Here is a 10,374-nt window from a genome sequence, read left to right as displayed (position 1 = left end):
ACTGGTTCACGCAGTCTGATTTGCTGAGAGAACTCCCCATAGCGGGAAAACCAATCCTATTAAAAAAAGAAAAAAAAAAAAAAAGAAAGGAAGAAAGAAAAGCAGTTATTCCTTCGTATACTGTTATTGTGGCGTCGGCTTCAACGACACGGCGCTGATTTTTTACTGTCTTACGGACGCCGCTAATCCTGCCGTAGTTTATCGCAAAATTAGCCCAACTAATTAAATTTGTACTTTCAAGTGTCGATTGTCTTTAGATACATACTTTAAAGGTGCCCTGAACCACTTTTTATCGAAGTGCAGAAATACATTTCAAGTGAAAATAGGCTATTTCAGAAATACTCTGACGCAAAAAGTACTTCAATGCATTCAGCAGAAGCGGAGTTATTGGCAATCTAACACGGCCTCCGCTGTGCTGCCCTTCCTTCTTCAATGCCATGCACTGCGAAGGCTACGGCGGAGTTGGGCGGGGCCACAACGCGCCGCCTTCGAAATGTCACCGTGGCGCGCAGTTCAAATTTCATTTTGGATGTTAACGTAGACGCCACGACTTCCGATTTTGGTGCCTACGACGTGCTAAGCGTAAGCCAAACGTGGTTGTCCTCGGCGAGCCGCAGTGCGCTTAGCCAGTGGACTCGTGGCGGCACCCCGCGGCGGCCGCGATGTAGCCGACCGCAGCGACCAATAGCAGCCGCGTAATGGGATGTGCTTTATTACGAAATAAAGCGCACAGAAAAGAGTGAGGATCATGGCTACTGTTGAGACGAGTTGAAACTAGAGCGTTTGACAGAAAGGTGACTTCGCGCTCCTCTTGCGAGCTCCACGCACCGCGTACGATAGCAAAACTGGGCTGAGAGGTTCACAGCAGCGTTTGCTTTCCGCGGACTATGTTATTTCACCAAGCACGAAGGGTGGTTCGGGCCCCTTTAAGTCTACATGGATGCTGCATATTTTTGCAACATTGGTGAGAGGGATGTGAAAAAGAAAACAGAAAATGTTATTCTCTTAGTGCATATTTCTTTTGAATGCCATTTTCACACGTTAAGTGGCTCAGCCCTCGTGTTTGCAGCCTTGTGTATGTTTTTCAAACACTGAGAGGTGGGTTCCTTGTAAATTTACGTGAACAAATAAGCGTATCATTTCCCAATCTGAGAGAAAAAAAAGCTGCGTTGGCTATACACTGTACACGTATTGTACTTAACACCCTGAGTGATGAAACAAAAGTAGACAGAATCCAAATTTGCTCAGATTGCGAAACAGAGAGGCCTAAATTGTCGACTGAAATATTGACACCATTATAATGAAGCCGAATATAGCAACGAAAATGGCATGTTCCGTGATACAATATGATTGCATATGAGCGTTACCCTAATTGCGGGCCACCAATTTCTGTTCAACGAAACAACTGTTACTAGCCGTGTAAACATCAAAGCCCTTTTCTTAAAGAAAGATGGTTGAACGCGAAGCTTTCTCCCGTGCAAACTGAATCGGTCAAAGTCCAAAGACAACGACCACGCAACGAACCCAAGAAATGCTGAGCGACCCCACGCGATGCATATGTGATTTGATTGCTTGTTTAGGATTGTATTTTTTGAACATTGAAATTAAATGACGACACATTTCGTTAAGTTGCATAGCCTTTATTTTAGACCGTGTAGCCGTTGATTATACGCACACACTCACACTTTCACGGACGACTCTACACTTGCACAGCACGCGCGTAATGCAATGCAGATATATACAGTTCGCCTGGGTAGCGTGGTGTTGCAGTTCCCATTGTTCTTATTGGCACAACTGCGAATGTAAACTGTAGTGTTCTACGATACGCATGTCCTGCGCCGTTCTTTTTCTGTGTGCGCAGATGCGCATATAGTTCCATTGTGTAAGTTGGCTTTCCTGCAGTGCGTTTTCGGCGCTCACGGACGAATCAGTGAGACATAGAAAGCTTCGCTTTAATATGGTATTCCTGCAAGCCAATAGACCACCGTATTAAGCATGAAATGCTGTCAGCTCCCGTTGTCAGCGACCTTCAAGTGGCCGTGCGCCAAAAACTAGAGCTGTTATCCAGGCACTCAAAGGAGAACACCCGCGCACAATTGCGAGAACCAAACGAGTTCATCCAGGCAACCAGTCAAAAGTTAGGAAAATGTGCTCTCTGGCCCCCAATCCTTTGTACAGGACCACGTTACATACGCTAGATACTTCTCAAACAAGTTACAAAAAATATTGCTTCTGATTTCTTCCTAATGTTTGTTCACAATATCACTCAAGCTGTAACTTCTAGTATGCTGAAGTTTTATCTGTCATTTACAATAGCGACGTTCATAAGGCAGATAGAGAGGTTCCCTGTGCTCTTTTGAACGCCAGCGGTCCGTGAGTCGTGAACGGTCCGCGACAAGAAGAAAAAAATGTCACAGTTTCGCCCTAAGGGCGAAGCGATGAATGCGATAGCAACACAGCAATGTCATACGAAGTAAGGTGAGCGACTTTGGTAGCAATATGAATTGTAGTAAACATGAGCTGATTAAGTAAGCAGGTGTGCTGCGGCGTAAGTAGACCGACATGAAGAGAGACTCGATGACCACGAGAAGGCGCGTGTGAAACGGTGGTGTTGATGAGAAGCGCTTCCCGTGGGCAGCGCGTGCGAAGGGACACACCTGTAGCGCTGCACTGCCGACCCGGGCAGCATTGCATGTGTAGCGTGCGTTGGAAAATGTGGCCCGACTCTTACTAACTGATTGAAGAAGCGTGGTGTGAGCGCGCACAAACAAACATGAATAGATCACACTGAATGACTGCAGACAACGACCGTCAAAACGCTGGCAGGGAGCGGATATATACGCCGCAGGAGCGGGCGAAGGTACGTGCGGTCTATCGCTCCAACGGAAACTGAGCGGCGAATGCGCATAAAGGTCAGAGCCGTGTGGAGATAAGAGACGGTGCGGTCGAACGAACGACGAGCGCGGTTGTTGGCAGCGTAGAAGTGCGCCCCCCCCCCCCCCCCCCCCCCGCTCCTTCCGGCGCTGGCTTCCCGCTTCCTTGCTTGCGCGTGGGAGAGATAAGAGACTGTGCGGACGAGCGACGAGCGCGGTTGTTGGCAGAGAAGTGCCGGCGCTGGCTTTCCGCTTCCTTGCTTGCGCGTGGGAGATTGAGTGCGTTCGCTCTCCGTGATAGCGCGCGTCCCCGCACGCTGCCTCTGGGGCATACGGCGCGCGGCGAAGATTTTATCTATACGGAACCTCACGGCGACGGCGACGGCGACGCCGACGGCAGAAATCCGGTTGAAGTGTCCATATAATTGCTATCGCAATAAAAGTAGCGACAGACGCTGAGCGCGCTGCACTGTTAAAAGAAGAAAAGCGGTTGAAGGCGGCGGCACCACAGGCAGCAGAGGACGCCATACGGTAGTCATTTCATGGTTACATCTACTCTCGATTACGGGAGGGCCAGCTTTTTTTAAATTTACATACGCGCGAATTTTATTGGCTTGAGTTCCATCACTGCACGTCGTTATAGTTATATGAGATTCAAAAGTGAGATTAAATGACTAGCGATGTTTAGAGAAGTTCCCCTTGCCATCGCCATATATTGCCGCACAACTGTTTAGAAAGTGCAGTATGGTCGTTCATATCACACTTTAAAGCACGAATATCATGATATGTATATGTATGTTTTCGTATCAACTAATCGAATCTGTACTGATCTAATCATCTAATCTGATCTAATGATGAACTAATCAGTACGTGTTCGGCTAGTAATGAAATGAAATGGCAAGTTTATTTCTCTCACAGTTTCAGAGTAGCCATGAAGAGCGGACGCATAGCAAAAAGATGCTTGGTGCAGCTTGAAAACCGCCCGGCGCCCGTTGATCGCTTGACAGTATCGTCACAATAACCAAGAACTCTATCTTCATATAGGCTCAATGACTGATGGAGCGAACCGAACCGCGGGCCGGCCCGGGTAGGGCGAGGTTCGAAATCACCGGGCCAGGCTCGGGCGGGCCAACGCATGGCTCTTTCGGGCTCGGGCCGGGCCCGGACCAGAAAAAACGACCCGTGCAGTGCTCTAGGCTGAACATGCTTGGCTATAAAATTCATATGTGCCCTGTTCAGGCAGATGTGCTCAGACGTGGTTGACGTCCACTTTTCGCTGACGCGAAGTAAGCTGCCCACTACAGGCACCGATCGTCACAAGTCAGCTGCCCACTACAGGCACAAGATCGCCAGAGAGAAGACGACGAAGGGCGCGGCCGCGCCCTTCGTCGTCTTCTCTCTTGAGTGTCGGCCATCATTCTTGGCCTATCCCCCTCAGTGGGTGCGAGCCATGATAAAGGATCATCATCATCATCATCATTAAAGAAGGCTGTTCTCTTTCGGCGAGTTCGTATTAATTATCTTCGTGGCATTTTACTGGTGGAGGTGCTGGGTATATGATATCATTGCCGGCGACGCAGCGTACCCCTGACTCATCCCCAGTGAGTAGTCCGGGAGAGATTACTCCTGTGCACATACGCACCAGCCGCCGTCTTCAAGGGCTCCAACCTGAGCACGGTCTGTTGCCCGATCGTATCCGAACGAGGAACCTGAGCCCACAGCCTCCTGCTGCTGCGGCTGTTTCGCCGGCGCAAATAATCTTCAACCAGCCACAGACGCCGATTGCATTCCATGGAGATGCTACTGAAGACGTGGAAGATTGGCTAGACCATTTCGAGCGGGTCGCCGAATGCAACGGATGGAACGAAGACCGCAAGTTGCGCAACCTGTACTTCGCGCTCCAAGACTCCGCGAGGACGTGGTTCCATAACCATGAAACGACATTGACTTCGTGGCACGAATTTCGACAGCAGCTGGTCGCCACATATTCCAACATGGACAGGAAGGAGCGAGCGGAGCTGGCAATACAGGCAAGATTCCAAGCCCCGAACGAGAGCGTCACCACGTATACTGAAGACATGGCTCGTCTGTTCAGACGTGCGGATGCCTCAATGGCCGAAGACAAGAAGGTGCTACATTTGATGCGAGGTGTGAAGCAAGAGATCTTTGCTGGAATTATTCGGAATCCGCCCACAACACTTGCAGACTTCCTTGCTGAAGCGACAGCAATGGAAAGGGCCCTTCGACAGCGTGCCAGACAATACAACCGCAACGTGATGGAACTTTCACACAGCCCCTCTATCATGACCTCGGAAAACCACCTCGAGGACTTACGCGAATTGATCAGGGCTGTGGTAAGAGAAGAGCTCCACAAAATGCAGGTAACCGACGCGCCGACAGCCCGAATTTCTGTGGCGGAGATAGTGCGCGACGAGATTAGGCAAGCCGTCCAAGCTCCTGAACGCTACGAGGTACCACAACAGCGGGAGCCAGTCCGAATGACTTATGCGGACGCCGTACGACGACCGTCGCTGTACGGCCCCTCAAACGTCATGCGCCCCTCCGAACAGACTGAAGTAGTGTTCAGGCGTCGCAGTCCACCGTCCATCGAGGAGTTGAGGCCCAGAAAAAGCGACGTTTGGCGGGCTCCTGACCTCAGGCCCCTATGTTTTCATTGCGGAGAGGCTAGCCACGTCTACAGGATGTGCCCCTACCGACGCGTGGGCCTCCGCGGGTTCCCTCCAGGTGCACCTCGTCCACGACCAGGTCAGCGCCCGATGGAGATAGAGAACTTCATCGCGAGTCGCGACAGTTCATTCGAGCAGCGAAGGCACGAGCCCCGTTCTGCATCGCCTGCTCGATACCGATGACCAAGTCCCTCATTTCATCGAGACGGTCGTAGGCGTCGTTCACCCAGCCCTGTAAACCCGGAAAACTGAGTCCAGCGACCTCCGGAGGTGAGGCCGCTGACGCCGAGCGCATCGAATATCCTCCATCACGACGACAACGACGACGAAGCACCAACGTTCAGTCACACTCCAGTGCCCAAAGGCAAGTGCACGGTAACGTCAGACATACTGGTTACCATAGACGACGAAGAAGTTACAGCTTTAATTGACACTGGTGCGGACAGCTCGATTATGAGCAGAGAGCTTGCGTCAAAGTTAAAGAAAGTTTTTACGCAGTGGACTGGGTCGCATGTCCGTACTGCTGGAGGGCATCTATTAATTACCGTGGGCAGATGCACCGCTCGGGTAAATATTCGTGGATTTACGTACGTCGGGGTCTTCATTATTCTGCCCAGCTGCTCGAGGGACTTGATACTCGGCATGGACTTTCTACAGGCGAATGGAGCCATAATTAACCTGGAAAAATCGAGCGTGACGTTCTCTACGGCAAAAGCCATAGCAAGCGACGCTGGCGACGAGAATCCCACCGAAAACGCCTTGCGCATCGTCGAAGACAGCATAACGGTACCGCCAAGAAGCAGCCTACTGACCTTGGTAACGTGCGACGCATTCGACGGCTATGAGGGCATCGCCGAGGCAAACATTCCGTTAATGCTTGAGTGGAACATCTGCATTGCACGGGGCCTCGTTCAGCTTCAGCACAGACGCTCATTAGTCCTGCTGACAAACTTCAGCAACGAATATCAGCACTTACCGCAAGGCACAGCTGTCGCCTTCCTCCATGAAATTGCTGCCTTCACTGATGTCGCCTCGCTAGAAACTGCTTCCCCTAATTCATCGAAAGAGGCCAACCTGAGCGATCGCATTCAGATTAATCCGGGCTTATCGGAACGACAGAAACAGCAGCTACTGGACCTTGTCAATGTTTCTCTACCGAGTCTAAAGTACGGCGCACCTCCGTTACGAAGCATCGCATTCCTACGGACGAGTCAGCACGCCCCGTTCGTCAGCATCCTTACCGCGTTGCGCCTACGGAAAGGGAGGTGATAAAGCGCCAGGTTCAAGAAATGTTAGATGATGACGTGATTCAGCCGTCCATAAGTCCATGGGCGTTACCCGTCGTTTTAGTTAATAAGAAGGACAACACACTACGCTTCTGCGTAGACTACAGATGGCTTAATAGTGTCACCAAACGCGACGTTTATCCTCTGCCACGGATCGATGACGCTCTGGACCGTCTACGCCACGCCCAATTTTTCACCTCGTTGGATCTTAAAAGATCGAAGTAGATGAGCGTGACCGCGAAAAAACGGCATTTGTGACTCCTGATGGATTATATGAATTTAAAGTCCTCCCATTCGGCCTGTGTTCCGCACCTGCCACATTTCAGCGGATGATGGACACTGTTCTCTCTGGACTGAAATGACAGACGTGCTTAGTCTACTTAGACGACGTTGTGGTGTTTTCCAGAACGTTTGATGAACATCTCGAACGACTCAAGAATGTACTCCTCGCAATCAGCAAAGCAAATCTGACTATCAAGCCTGAGAAATGTCATTTTGGCTTTCAGGAGCTAAAGTTTCTCGGACACGTATAGTGAGCCCCCGCGGTGTTCGGCCAGACCCCGAGAAGCTAGCTGCCGTCGCTGAGTTCCCGCGTCCAACAGACAAGAAGGCAGTTCAGCGATTCTTAGGTCTCTGCGCCTACTACCGTCGTTTTGTCGAAGGATTTTCAAGGATCGCCGAACCATTAACGCGACTAACACGCCAAGATGTACCCTTCGAGTGGACGGAAGAGCAACAGGAAGCCTTTACAGAATTGCGGAACCGACTGCAAACAGCCCCCGTACTCGCGCATTTCGACGACAAGGCTGACACCGAAATCCACACAGACCCCAGCAACGTGGGGCTCGGTGATATATACTCGTTCAGTGGCAAGACGGCGCCGAATGAGTACTAGCCTACGCGAGCCGCAGTCTCACAAAGGCAGAGGTCAACTATTCCACGACTGAAAAGGAGTGTCTAGCTGTCGTTTGGGCCATCGGCAATTTCCGACCCTACCTTTACGGCCGCCCTTTTCGCGTAGTAAGTGACCACCACTCACTGTGTTGGCTTGCGAGTCTTAGGGACCCTTCAGGCCGCCTCGCTCGTTGGAGCCTCCGCCTTCAGGAGTACGACGTCACAGTGGTATATCGATCCGGACAGAAGCACGGCGACGCTGACTGCCTCTCACATGCACCTATACCTTGGAAGCCCTGTGACGCAGAGCAAGATTTCCCGTTTCTTGGTGTAGTGGACACTGTCGAGATGGCTCACCTCCAACGTGCAGACAGTACATTGCTTCCCCTCATCAGATATCTTCAGGGAGCCGACGTTGTTGTCCCACGACCGATGTCACGAGGTCTGACTTCTTACTGCCTCCGGAACGACGTGCTCTACAAAAAGAACTCCGAAAACAGCCAAGAAACGTTCCTTCTTGTCGTCCCAGTTTCGCTGCGCGAAGAAGTACTGCAGGCATGTCATGACGACCCGTGTGCCGGACACTTAGGCTTCGCCAGGACGTTAGCGCGCATACGCCAGAAGTATTACTGGCCACAACTATTCTCGTCCGTTCAGCGCTACGTGAGAAGCTGCCGTGATTGTCAACGGCGCAAGGTTCCACCTTGGAAACATGCTGGTCTTCTTCAACCCCTGGACCCTCCTCCAGCACCGTTTCAACAGGTGGGAATGAACCTCCTCGGTCCGTTTCCTACGTCGTCCACAGGAAACAAATGGATAGTCGTCGCAACGGACTACCTAACGAGGTACGCAGAAACCAAAGCTGTGCCCCGCGGAACCGCTACAGAAGTCGCGATGTTTTTTGTCCATGAAATCGTACTACGTCATGGGGCCCCTTCCATCTTAATAACCGATCGAGGAACTGCGTTTACTGCTGACTTAATGCAAGAGATCGTCACGCTGACCCACACCAATCATCGGAAAACCACGGCCTATCACCCACAAACTAATGGACTAACCGAGCGCCTCAACAGAACTATGGCCGATATGATCTCGATGTACGTTGACGTAGAGCACAAGTCATGGGACCAAATTCTACCATACGTGACATTCGCATACAATACGTCTGTGCAGGAAACCACCCGATTCACACCATTTGAACTGGTTTATGGGCGCTGCGTAACAACACCTTTAGACGCCATGCTCCCGGTAGACAACGGAACAACAAGAAGTGACAACGCTGACGACATCATCCAGAAAGCCGAATAAGCTCGACAGCTTGCTCGCAACCGCATCCGCAACCAGCAGAGTGCCGACGCCCGCCGTTACAACAGTGGCCGAAGGAACATCCAGTACGAACCCGGCGACTATGTTTGGGTGTGGACACCCGTCCGTCATCAGGGGCTGTCAGAAAAATTACTGCGCAGATACTTTGGCCCGTACAAGATCGTCAGGCGACTCAGCGACGTGAACTACGAGGTCGTACCTCAGAGTACTACTATGAGCTCGAGCCGACGGCGAGCACGAGCCGAGATTGTGCACGTAGTACGTATGAAGCCGTACTACGCCCGCGAAGAAGTGCCCCTCTGATCAACTCTCTCCCACGCCCTCTGTCGCCCTTTACCCTCTCCAACCGGCGACCGGGACGGTGGCTTTTCACGTGGGGAGTAATGACGCGAAGTAAGCTGCCCACTACAGGCACCGATCGTCACAAGTCAGCTGCCCACTACAGGCACAAGATCGCCAGAGAGAAGACGACGAAGGGCGCGGGTGTGCGCGCGTTCTCTTGAGTGTCGGCCATCATTAAAGAAGGCTGTTCTCTTTCGGCGAGTTCGTATTAATTATCTTCGTGACAATATATATATATAATGAACGAGAAGGAAGGGAACCCTTCCTTCTCGTTCATTACATAACGAGGGCTCGAATCCGGCAACATTGATGCTTTCAGGTAGCATATGTGGGTTTATTCACCAGTTGCCTTCACCCAAAAAGATCACGTACTCATGACGCCTGCGGCAGAAAGGATGTTCCACATCCGCCGCCAGGTTTGTGGGTGGTGGCGCTGGCTAACACTCCCAGGGTTAATTCTAGTTGTAAGACATAAATACCCCAGGAAGTGGATGGGAAAATGGCGCCACGGTAGCTCAATGGTGAGAGCATCGCACGCGTAATGCGAAGACGTGGGTTCGTTCCCCACCTGTGGCCAGTTGTTTATTCATCCATTTTCATTTTCATTACTTTATAATTTCTTTATTTCAATTAGTAAGTACAAGTGATTTCCCCTATGTTGTCCTTGGTGTCACTGTTTGTTGGCTTCTTATGATATATATATATATATATATATATATATGAGTTGAGGCTGTGGCTTCGCTGGATGTCGCTTGTCTTCGTATTTGATTAAAAAAGTCAGTCACCATTTGTTAAATAGTTTCTCGGGCTTATTTTATTAATAAGCTCTCCTTGCTAGACCTCAAGGCTTCATATATTTGTGCTGTCTGATCGCGATTCACGTACGAACATATCAAAGAGTATTTTTTTGCGTTTAAAATATTCATCATCATCAGCCTATATTTATGTCCACTGCAGGACGAAGGC

General features: G+C 50.7%; 1 non-coding gene across 1 annotated transcript; it reads left to right on the top strand.

Moving 5' to 3' along the window:
- Nucleotides 1-9,912: 9,912 nt before the first annotated feature.
- On the top strand, nucleotides 9,913-9,984 carry Trnat-cgu (transfer RNA threonine (anticodon CGU)). Its single transcript has one exon. It is a non-coding gene; the product is annotated as a tRNA-Thr (tRNA).
- Nucleotides 9,985-10,374: the final 390 nt, after the last annotated feature.

This window comes from Dermacentor silvarum, chromosome 1 (genome assembly GCF_013339745.2).
Source record: "Dermacentor silvarum isolate Dsil-2018 chromosome 1, BIME_Dsil_1.4, whole genome shotgun sequence".
Classification (NCBI taxonomy): Eukaryota; Metazoa; Arthropoda; class Arachnida; order Ixodida; family Ixodidae; genus Dermacentor; species Dermacentor silvarum.
Note: the sequence above shows the minus strand (reverse complement) of the source record. Positions and strands in the feature narration are given on the sequence as shown.